Raw genomic sequence first — 11445 nt, forward strand, 5'->3', positions numbered from 1 at the left:
GTTTGGCAGGGCCGGGCGCCCCCTCGCGGCAGCTCTGGAGAATCTCTAAAACTCAGCGTCTCGGATTTTTCCAGGCCGATATTTTGGAAATTTCAACTGAAATGGAGCCCGTCATCCCGTGCCTTGACTGGAACGCATTGAGATAGTAATCAAAGAAAATGGCCAGTTCACGCCTGTAATCCCAGCACTTTGAGAGGCTGAGGCGGGTGGATCACTTGAGGTCAGGAGTTCGAGACCAGCCTGGCCAACGTGGTGAACCCTCGTCTCTACTAAAAATACAAAAATTAGCAGGCATGATGGCGCGAGCCTGTAATCCCAGCTACTCTGGAGGCTGAGGCAGGAGAATCGCTTGAACCCGGGAGGCGGAGGTTGCAGTGAGCTGATATTGTGCTACTGCACTCCAGCCTAGGCAACAGAGCGAGACTCCTTCTCAAAAAAGAAAAAGAAAAAAGAAAGAAAAAGAAGACAGCCAGTAGACAAAACTAACTTGATTGTCTTTCTTTTCTTTTTAAGAGACTGGGTCTCGTTCTGTTACCCAGGCTTGAGGACAGTGGCATAATCACAGCTCCTGGGTTCAGCTTCCAGCTCCCAGGTTCAGGAGATTGTCCAACCTCAGCCTCCCAAAGCACTGAGATTACAGGTGTGAACCACCGTGCTCATGCCCACCTGATTTTCTTTTATTTATTTATTTTAATTATTTTATTTTATTTTTTATTGGGGGTGGGTCTCACTATATTGCCCAGGCTGGTCTAGAACTCCCAAGCTCAAGTGATCCTCCCAACTCAGCCTCCCAAAGTGCTAGGATTACATGCGTGAGCCACCATGCAATGCCTGACTTTCTTTCTATCAGCAATAATGTATAGGAATAATTTGAACTTGAAATTTAAAAAAATACCATTTACAATAGCACCCCCAAAATTGAATTTATTAAGCATAAATGTAACACAATACATCTAAATATGCATTCAGAAAACCTTGGATCATGGTTGGGAAGAATAAAAAATATATAAATAAATGCAGATACTCCTTGTTTAGGAGCAATACACTCATTACCGTTAGCTTTACCACAAAGCTAAAGTAATGAAGAGAGTGATATTGGTGAAGGAATGGACAAAAAGATAAACAGAATAGAATACAGAACCCAAAAGACCCAAATAAATGTAGTCAACTGCTTTTGTCAAAGGGGCAAAAATATTCAATGGGGAAAGAAAAGTCTGTTCCACAGACGGTGACAGAACAATCGGAAACCATAGGGAAAAAAGTGAACGTAGATACAAACTTCATAACTCACCCCTAAAAAATCACTCAAGATATGTCTGTAGACTTAAATTTTCAAATATACAATTGTAAAAGTTATAGAAGAAAATCCATGTGACTTTGGATTGGTGCTGAGTCTTTAGATACAATACCAAAAGCCAGTTCATAAAATAAAAAAATGATAATGTGGACTTTATTAAAATTTAAAATGACTACTCTGTGAAATACCCCATTAAGAGAATCAAAAAACAAGCCACAGACTGAGAGAAAATATTTAAAAAACAAACCTGAAAAAGACTTGTGTGCAAAATATACAAACAAATTCTAATAACAAAAAGAAAAACAACCCAATTAAAAGATAGACACCTCACCAAAAAAGATCTACAGATGACATGCCCGGGTGCAGTAGCTCATGTCTGTAATCTCAGCACTTTGGGAAGGGGAGGCAGGCAATCACTTGAGGCCAGGAATTTGAGACCAGCCTGGCCAACATGGCAAAACCCTGTATCTACTAAAAATACAAAAATTAGCTGGGTGTGGTGGCTCACGCCTGTAATCCCAGCTACTTGGGAGGTGGAGGCAGGAGAATCACTTGAACCGGGGAGGCAGAGGTTGCAGAGAGCTGAGATCACGCCCCTGCACTTCAGGCTCGGCAACAGACCAAGACGCCATCTTAAAAAAAAAAAGGAGTTTTGCTGTCACAAGCCAAGAAACTAACAGAAGCTGAAGAGAGGCCCAAATCAGATCCTTCCCTAGTGCCTTCAGAGGGAGCATGGCCCTGCTGAGACAGAGTAGAAATGGGACTCGGCCCACCCCCACTAACATGTTGTTCCATACGTGCCCACAGACCACCAGACCTTGCAGCACCACCCTCCGGGTGCCATACTCGCTGGCCAGACCTTGCCAACTGTCTGAAATAAACTAAGATAAGCAGCATCTGGCTGTAAGTCCTACTCAAGGGAGTTGACTCTATCACCCATTTGTGCACGAGGCCAGGAGAATGACTGATCCTTACCCGTGGCCTCATTATAATACTAAAGTCCCCACCCAGGTATGGGCTTTTCAGCTATTTTCTGATCACACAACGTATGTGTTAGCATGATTCTTTACTGCATCTGAGCACCCTTCACTCCACCCCATACGTGTAATGACACTCACCTAACTCATAAATTATGCATGTCACCCTCCTTAAGACACCACAATGCACTCCCCTTGGGGAGCCAGCCAAGAATCCTTCCTCCTGGCCAACCTTTAGGGTATAAGACTTAATATGTCTCTTTTCTGCCCAACCTTTAGGGGCATAAGACTTAATAAAGCCTTGTCTGGGAAGCTTGCTTGGCCTTGTATCAATGTCTGTTTCATGGGAGCCCAAGAACATGTAGTCGGGAACACTGCCAACATCTTTATTTCCAACTTCTGGACTTTGGAACTGTGAAACAACAAATTTCTGTGGTTCTAAGCTACCCATTTTGTGGCACTTTGTTACGGCAGCCCTAGGAAACAAATGCAGGCACATTCTGCTCCATCTGCCGCTCTCTCCAGACCACAGCTCCTCCCCAAGCCCACCCCATGAGAGGCTGAGGACAGAAGCAGGACCCTTCACAGGCCACCATCACTGCTGGATGGTCACTTCCAGCACTGACTGTCTGGGAGCTCCAGCCTCAGCTCTCAGTTTCCTGGAGCAGATGGGAGGATGAGGACAAGGAGGAATGAGGGCTCTGGCCTCCCAGGAACTGTCCCTGAGCCTCCACCCTGCTGTCCCTGAAGCTGTCCCTGAACCTCCACCCTGCTGTCCCCAAAACTGTCATTGAGCCTCCAACACACTGTCCCTAGAGCCCAGAAAACCCAGGGCTGGCCAAACCTCACCACTCCCTCCTCCTCTGGCCCCTCCTCCCAGCCATCAACACTTTGGAACAGCCATGAAGCCCCTTTTAATCTCTAGAAAGGTGGCTCAGGAAGGCACAGAGAGGTCACAGCAGGTGGTCATGGTGCCTTACCTGTGTCCACTGGGCCCAGGCTGGCCCTTTCAGGGGATGATGGTGGAACAGCTGAGAAACCACACCCCTCTTCTCAGAGAGGCCAGGGAGAAAGAAAAGGGACAGCGGGAGGAGGAACCTGTGGGCAGGTTGCTGAGGGTAGAGGTTCCTCCCTACAGGCACTGAGCGGAGGGATCCTTCCTCCCTGAAGCTGCCCTGAGCCTCCATCCAGACAGGACCTTCGAACCCTGCTGGGGCCCGTTCTCAGGAGGTTCAGTCCCAGACAAGGTTCCAGAGACTTAAGTCCATTTTCGCAAAATGGACATGATGCATCTGGCTAGTCAGGGACCGAGAATGTCCAGGACCGAGCCTTGCTGAGGACGGAAGGGAGCAACGTGCCCTGGAGGTCCTCATGCAGCCCAGGCCTCTGGCAGTGACCAGCCAGCACCCAGGCACCTCCTTGCTGGGTCTCCAAGCCCTGATGGTCACAGAAAAGGCCACAGGCCAGGGCTGGGATGGGCCCAGGGCTCTGCATGTTACCTGGGAGGGCTGAGGGGTGGCATCCCCCGTAGCAGCTCAAGGCACAGTAGTCACTGCTGTTACTGCTGCCCTCTGAGTCTGGGGGAGCTGGCCTGGTGGGGGACATGGGGGCCCAGTCCTCCTGTAGCAGATAGGCAAGCGGCTGTGCCCTCCACTCCTTACACCCTGCTGGCAGCACATCCTCTGAGCTCAGGTTCCCCTAGAGGCTGGTCCCAGTGCCCTCCTGCTCCTCCTCCAGGACCACAGATTTCCAAGGACCCGCTGGGGCCACAGATGAGCAGTGCAGTGGCCTCCTGGACGCAGGCTCCGAGTCTCCTCGTCGGGTGCCAGCACAATCCTAGCTCAGCAGCACATCGGCCCTGTGGGCCCCCATCCAAGTCTGGAACAGAGTGTGGGAGGAGGGAAGGGCTCAGGCAGCATGTTCAGAACTCATCCTGGGAGCAGCTGCCTCCTTTCTGGCAAGCCCAGCCTCCCTCCTCCTCCAGGAAGCCCTTCTGAAGTCCACACCCAGAGGCCAAGCAGCGCCTGTGTCTTGAACATTCTGTCTTTCCTCCATGTGCCAGCCCATCCTCATCGTGGGACTCTGAGTCCCTTCAGGCCCCTCACCGTTCCCCCAGCACAGGGCCTGGTGCTCATAGCAGCCTGAACCAAGGTACAGATGGTGATATCTGCTCGGGACAGAGCCAACTCCTGACAGCATGTGCCTCAAGGCCTTTCAGCAGCTACAGAGACTGGGCATCCCCAACACACACACACACACACACACACACACACACACACACACACACACACACACACACACACACACACACACACACACACACACACACACACACACGAGTTGCTGTCAGGACTGGTGACTTTCAAAGTGCTGGGCTATGCCCAGCAGACCTGGATCCTTCTGTGGGGCCACAGGAGGCCCCTGCCTCCAAAAGGAAGCTGTTCCTTTGGTGGGACCAGGAGTCTCCATGCCATGCACAACACACACCACACCCTCCATCACTGCACTGCTCCCTGGAGACAAACCTACGGCACCAGATCCCCACCTGCAGGTCTAAATAACCCCTGGCAGGTGCCCTTGTTCTCTAGGGAAGAGCTGGTACCTGCAACAGGATGACAGTCCAAGAGACAGTCACGATCTGTGCCCTGCTCAGCCTTGTACTCGGCTGCCTAGGCTTTTAACAGACACACCTACCACCCTGGGGAAAAGGGGAGACTCTGCCAAGAGCCAGGTGCCCAGTTTATGGTTCAAATTGAATATTTGGACAAAAATCTTGAAAACTAGGCTCCTCATTGAGAGAGAGAAGGATTTTTCTGCATAGTAAGTTGGAGCCATGGTGTGGAGGGGACATCCTTGCCACCCAGGGCCCAGGGATGCCCTAACGCACAGGGAGGGAAGATCCTGGAGAAGAGGGGTCAGCTTGGCCCAGAACGCAGGGAGGGGCCCTCACTGCTTCTTGTCCTTTGCCCAAAGTGAGGAGTCTGAGGGGAACAACCAGAGACCACTCACTGGAGCCCTCCCTCTCCCCGTCCTCCCACCCAGGGAGCATGAACTGCCAGCCCAGCAAGGAGGGGAGGGGCTGATGCAACCCCCAAGTTGCTCACTGGTTCCTGGGCTGTGGGGGCCCAACAGGGCCACAGAGGGGGACTTGCAGAGCCCACTCCACAGCTGTGGTGCCAGCATGCGATCTGTGGGGACCAGGGGACCAGGGGACCAGGCAGAGCAGGAGCCCAGAGGCAGTGAGAGCCCCAAGGGCAGTGCACACACCACAGACCCTTCCCCACGGCCACAGGACAGACACCTTCGCAGAAGGAGGAGGTGAGGCACATGGTGCGTGCAGACAGCTGCAAACCAGAGGGGACAGAGATAAGTCATGAGAAATTTACGTTTTTCCATCAACAGTGGAACTGAAGACATGAGAACAAAAAGAAATCAGTAATGGAGAATAAAGCTAGTTTTTCCCCATTTGAGACACAGCGTATAAATTGAAATACACTGAATATACAAAAAAGGCTCCAAGCACTGACAAGGCTCCCATACTGGCCGCCAACCCTCATGAAAGCCAACATCTCGGGCAGGCCAGAGCTCTGGACAACCCCTGCCCCCGAAGCCCTGCCGTGGTCTCTGCACACACCTGGAAGCTCCCATTGTGCACACCGTAGAGGGGCTAGGAGAACACCGCTGGAGAGGGCACGTTCTAGTAGAAGGTTCTCTTCACCCTGAGGCCAGGGGAGGCCAGTCAGAGGCCTATGGGGACCCAGGTGGCCTGAGGTCACTGCAGAGGCTGAGCTTCCTTCCCTCAGCAGGAAGCCCGCCCAGTTCGTCCCTTCCACTGCCTCTCTCCCATCTCATCACATCCCAACCCACTCTCAGGGCAGGTCTCAACTGGGCCTCTTTGCCTAACGGCCGCACAGAACTGATTTATACTGAGGCAGCCATCTTTTACAGCGTGACCTCCAATGGTGGGTTCAGAGTGGGGAGTTACCAGCTGGGTCCTCAGCCTGCAGAGGGAGCCGCACCTCCAGGAACCTCATCTTTGCCATCAGCAGAAGGTCTGTGGCTCCCACCCCACCCAGTGTCTCCCTGAGCACCTGACTTGCTGCCAAAGATCCACTGACCCTCCCACAAGGATGTCACCTGGGGCTCCAACCCAACAGGTGCAAATAGACCTCACCAACCTCCCCGCAAGGATGTCCCCCATTTCCCCACCTCAGGGGTCACCACTCAGATCTCATCCAGTCACACATCCCCTCTATTTCTCCCCCTAAGACCCTGCAATTCCCTCCATCTTGCTCTATCTCCACTTCTTTCACTGGCTCATGCCAAATCATCTCCCTGTGGGCACCCCACTGGCCCCCATTGGCCCCCAGCAGGTCCCCCATGTCCCCTTGTCCCAGCAATCCATTCCTCAAAACATAAACTAGGTCATGTTACAGTTTCACACTTTCCTTTGCTCCAAGGAGAAGTCAAGCACCCTCCTGCTTAGCCCCACCCAACACCCCTCTACCCACACACTCTTCTTCACATCTGCGGCCTGACATGGCCCCTGCACCCCCTCTTGTAAGCTGACATATGGCGCATGAGGTGTGACAGTTTATTTAAGGAGGGTCCTTGTCCATCTTGTTCTCTAAGGCATTGGCCAGGGTGAGAACAGGGTCCTGTGCACACCAGATGCCCCAACTGTCCTTTCGTAGAACATGTGAGCAAAAGAACAAACCAAGCTCCTCCAGAGGCAGGAGACTAGGACCTCCGGCTCTCGATCTCGGTGACTCTGGGTCTGGTCGGGACCAAGCTGCCCTTATCTTCAGCCTCTGCCTCAGATCCCCCTTCCCTTCTCTCCCCTGGCAACTTGAGAACCCTCTTCTGGACCAGGGTAGAGACTGGAAAAGCCCACCCCATCCAAGACCAGACGGTGGAGAGGGGAGGGGAGGAACAACACAAGGGTGGCCCTTGACAGCCACACACTCACATGCACATGGTGACACATCTGCACACACACACTAACATGTACACTCTCGCCCGCTCACACATGTACACACACGCACACATCAGCTACCTACCTGGGCGACAGCTTGAACAGGAGGTAGGTCAGGCTCGTCAGCAGGAGAAAGACAGACACAGCAACAAAGGTATTGCCTGGCTGCCCACAGGGTGGGATCAGAGGGCCTGTGGGCAGGAAGGGCCAAGGGCTGTGAGCAGCCTCAGTGCACACATGTGTGCACACATAAACACATGCATGCACACTCACCACACTTATGTGCACACACTCACAGAGACACAGGCACACTCACCCGACTCACACACACACCTGGCTCCAGTTCCTCGCCTCCTCATCACTCCAAGTTGACATCTCCTTATTTAGAGTGGGGAGTCTGCCCTGGACTGCTGCTCCCAGGAGAGAGGACTCCAGGGGAAGCCAGTCAAAGTGTTACCTCTCCTGCCTCTTGAAGCCCAGCTCATAGCTGAGAAGTGCGGTCATCAGCTCCAAGGCAGGACTGAGCCTCCAGGTCAGGATGCAGTGGCCAGAGCTGATGTGCTCTGCAAGTCGGAGAGTGGGTCCAGCTTCACTGGAACAGAGAGAATCCATGTGAGGCCGAAGCCCCATGGGTCTGGGTGTGTCAGAACACACAAGACTGGGTCTGAAAGATTCCCAAGGGGCATGGTCAAGGCCCTCTCAGACCAGGCACCTCACTGGGAGACTGGTCCAGAAAAGCCCCAGGTGACGGGACAGCAGTGACTTCCTCTGGCCTCTGCAGCTAGACTAGGTGGTTTCTAAATCTTGCTTTCCCTTTCCTTCACAGTCTGCTGCTGGAAGCTCTTCCCAGCATCTTATTGGAGTCCCTCCTGGTATGACTGAAGTGCATTTCACATGACTGAAATGCCAGCCCCTGCCCCAACTAGCAGCCCTGCATCTTTATTTTCTGCCAAAACCCTGCCCCTGCAGTAACCATGTGTGCCCTCACTTCCCAGGGGCCAAGCCTGACCCCAGCCCTGGATCTCACTTGGCAGGGACTGAGAACACTCACTGGGCCACAGGGGTCACAGGCTGCAGGGCCCTGATCCCAGCCCCCAAGCAGCCAGGATGTTCTTGCCAAAGGGCCCTGCCCCAGGTCTATAGCTGATACCGTGTCTCCAGGGCAGGTACTGCAGCTCCACCAGGCTGACCTGCTCCCTCCCAGACGTGCAGTGGTGGAAAGTGATGATGAAATTGTTGGACGGCTGGAGCACTGCCTTGGGTGGTAGCACTACAGTGCACTCACTGCCCCACAAGTTGCACTTATCTGTGCCACCAGGAGCCTGGTTGCTAGAAAGGGCAAGTGTCAGCAGCACGGGGCTGCTACACTGTCCTGGTGTAGCTGCTGCCATCCTGGGGACCTCACCCTCATCCCTGTCCAGGTGGGCATGGCCCTCCACCCTCACCTAGTGAAGAGGAGCCCAGGGCTGGAGCCCTGGCCCAGCTCTGGGGCAGACCAGTGGCAATCGATCCTGAGAATGTTGTTGGTGAAGCAGGTGAAGTTTCCAGCCCTTGGCCCTGGAGACAGTGACGGTTGGGAGCCCACCGTGAGTGCTTCAGGGCAGAGCTGAGTTGGGGGGTTGCAGGGGGATCTGACAGCTGACACCCTAGCAGGGCAGTCACCAGTGAATGATCCCAGAATCTGTCCAGGGAAGCACTGGGAGGCCTGGGAAGTGATGGGCTCTGGCCCGTGGTACATGGGCAAGTAAGACCCAGAGAGGCATCAAGAGGGTGAAGGAAGGGAGACTAGGGTTGGTCCACGGACTGAAGGTAGGGAGGTAAAGGTAGGGAGAATAGAGACTGAGGTCCAGGCTGACCCCTAGAGGACATGCCCCAGCACAGTTTGGGCCAAACCTTTCCCTAGGGGCTCAGCATCGGACAACCCAGTCCCCCAAACATGCCCTAGTTCTCCAGCCACCTCATACAGACACTAGTGCCCAGCCCTCACCTCGTCCATCCCCTGAGACAGAGACTCCCGAGCAGACACAGGTGCAGGCCAGGAGCCAGGTGCCCACGTCTCTCCTCAGGGCCTCACTCTCCAAGGTCCAGCCTGCAAGGGACTGCTCTGAGGGCCCCGTGTGAGCCATCCCTCTCTGGAGGGGTGCTCCCCATGAATTGCTCCCCAGCAGATTGCTCAGTGGGTCTCCATCTGCACTCACATGGTGTCCTGTGAAAGACGCTGGGCACCACTGCCCAGGCTTTACCGACAAGGAACTGAAGCTCAGAAAGGCCATTTGACCCAGCTGCAGACTCATGGCTGCAGGGTGTAAGATGCACCCTCAAACTTAGATCTCGGACTCTGACTTAGCTAAGTCTCCACATCTGCAAAGAAGGCTCCTCTCTAGGACGGGCATCCTCTGCCAGTCCATCCCCTGTCCCTGGGCCCAGGCCCCATCCTGCAGGGGAGTCAGGATTGGGGGGACAACTCACTACCAACAACCACCACAGGTGCATTTTCTGCTTTAATTCTCACAACAGCTCTGTAAGGGAGAAGCACTGTCCCCGTTCACAGGCAAGGAGCTGAGTCCCAAGGAGGGAAGGAAGGGAAATGACTTGCCCAGGGTCACACAGACAACTTCTATGCACTTTTTTTTTTTTTTAGACAGAGTCTCCCTCTGTTGCCCAGGCTGGAGTGCAGTAGTGTGATCTTGGTTAACTGCAACTCAACTTCCGACTCCTGGGTTCAAGCGATTCTCCTACCTCAGCCTCCCGAGTAGCTGGGATTACAGGCTCCCACTGCCACAACAAGCCAATTTTTTTTTTTTATTTTTAGTAGAGATAGGGTTTCCCTATGTTGGCCAGGCTGGTCTTGAACTCCTGACCTCAAGTGATCCGCCCGCCTTGGCCTCCCAAAGTGCTGGGATTACAGGCATGAGCCACTGCTCCCAGCCTCTATGCATTCTCTCTCCCTTTTGTCTTCTGAAATAAAGACCCATTCCAGGATTTTGCCCCAGGAAGGTGGACGAGAGTGGCAGCGGGGTATCCATGCAACAGATGGCACTGCCTTAACTCTGTTGCACCCCTGTTCCAAAGTGCCTCCAAAGGAGAGTACCACCAGAAGGGCAAAGCCCCCCATGCTGGAGTGTGAGCCTGAGTCCCAGCATCCCTGGAGGAGCCAGAGGTTGGCTGGAGATAAGGGGCTGGGTGTCAGGAAGCTCTTGGGTGTGGGAAAGCTGCTGGTGCCCCATCACCCCATTTGCAGCTCCAGTAATACACCCATAGCCTGTAGGCAGGAAGCAGGGCCAACCTGGTTACACAAGACTGATTAGTGATAAGGAGGAGAAAAAGCCAGACATGCACGCAGACTACAACATGCACACCCTTAAGGAACCCACACACCCTCAACGGGCAGCAGGCACTACTCTAACCCCACTCCACCCCGCTCCTGGCAGCCTATCCAGGTACCCACTGGACAGTCCCCTGTTAAGACCAATGATCAGGAATCCTCACTTTTCCCTGGAATGAAGCGTGCAGCCTGGCCCCAACAGCCACTGCATGAAACACCGTGGCAAGTTCTCTGCAGCAGTGTCTGTCCCTTCTTGCAGCAGCTACTGAAAAGGTGGGAATGGGGAAGACAGTCAGCCTGCTCTTGGGACATCTGAGGGCAGGATTGGAGTCACCACCAGGACCTGGGGGAAGCACAGGCACAACAGCCACAGCTGAGAGCTGGCCCAGGCCCCAGGATGGATGACCGCTGCCCTAACAGTGGAGAAGCACCCACATCTGTGTAGAATCAGGCCAGGCCAGCCACAAGCTAACCCAGGAGCAAACGGCTTGAGAGCAGGGAGTGGGTGGCTCCAAGCTCAGCAGGCCTCATTTCTAGACAGGGAGAGGGGATGGTAGGGCAGGACCCACATGTGACACCTGAGAGCTACAAAGGAGGCCAGGACACCCCCTGGGGGAGCACTGGAGAGTTGGATACCGCAATAAGGCAATATGGCCATCTGAGGGGAAGGTCTCTGCTTTTCCTCTGCACTGAAAGCTTGCATCTGTACCTGGTAAGCTGAGCAGGGCAGGGTTACCACCCTCCTGCAGATGAGGAAACCGAGGCTCAGAGACCTGGGACCTGCCCAATACCTGGCTCCTGACACCTCTGTTCTTAGCACATTCCTACCAGCTTCTACACAAGCCAATGAACTTCCCGAGGGCAGTGCCTG

General features: G+C 53.8%; 1 pseudogene; it reads right to left on the reverse strand.

Moving 5' to 3' along the window:
* Nucleotides 1-3570: 3570 nt before the first annotated feature.
* On the reverse strand, nucleotides 3571-9543 carry LOC116474458 (interleukin-9 receptor-like; annotated as a pseudogene).
* Between the last annotated feature and the right edge of the window lie 1902 nt (nucleotides 9544-11445).

The sequence above is a fragment of the Hylobates moloch genome, unplaced genomic scaffold, assembly GCF_009828535.3.
Source record: "Hylobates moloch isolate HMO894 unplaced genomic scaffold, HMol_V3 SCAFFOLD_2, whole genome shotgun sequence".
Classification (NCBI taxonomy): domain Eukaryota; kingdom Metazoa; phylum Chordata; class Mammalia; order Primates; family Hylobatidae; genus Hylobates; species Hylobates moloch.